This window comes from Arachis duranensis, unplaced genomic scaffold (genome assembly GCF_000817695.3).
Source record: "Arachis duranensis cultivar V14167 unplaced genomic scaffold, aradu.V14167.gnm2.J7QH unplaced_Scaffold_165934, whole genome shotgun sequence".
Classification (NCBI taxonomy): Eukaryota; Viridiplantae; Streptophyta; class Magnoliopsida; order Fabales; family Fabaceae; genus Arachis; species Arachis duranensis.
Window position 1 is genome coordinate 894092 of NW_026264258.1, and position 734 is coordinate 894825.

Genomic DNA, 734 nt, shown 5'->3' on the forward strand with positions numbered 1-734 from the left:
CATCTCTGCTTTTTGGTCAATTTTATGTATTGATTTGTCAGCTATTCTAACTTTTAATGGTTTCTTTAAATTTTTCCAATCAAGTTTTATACTTGAACTAGCAAAACATTGTGTTGCCCCAGAATCTATGAAAGCATTTATAAACTTTTCTGTTATTTTTATAGTAATAAATGTAGCATTATTACTCAGTCTCTGAGTCTGTTTCCGAGACATATTCAAAAATATAGTCTAAGTTATCATCAGATTCTTCTAATGGTTTCATGAAACAAGACTTAGCAATTTCTATTTGTTTAGTAAGATCCTTTTTATCCTTCTTTTTCGGGCATTCATTTGCGTAGTGTCCTTCTTCTTGGCAATACCAACATTTACAATTTTCTTTTTTATTCGGGCAATAGTTATTTCTTTGTCTTTTGTTTTTATTGTTATTTTCTTTTCTAAAATATCTTTTTTTTCTCCAGTTTGGATAGTATTTTCTTCTTCTAAATTGATATTTTCTTTTTCTTTGAAGATTTTTATTAAGACCATATTTTTGAGGTATCTCCTCATTATCCTGACAGCAAATTCTGATTATATTTGCAAATCTTTTTTAAGTTGCTTCTTGCATACAACGTTCTTTTATTTCCTCTTATAGCAGAGGTTGCTCCACCAAAATTATTTTCAATTGTTCCTCTATTTATTTCTCTTATAAATCTTCCCATTATAAATTCATTAGCAGGATATGGAAGTTTTGTTAT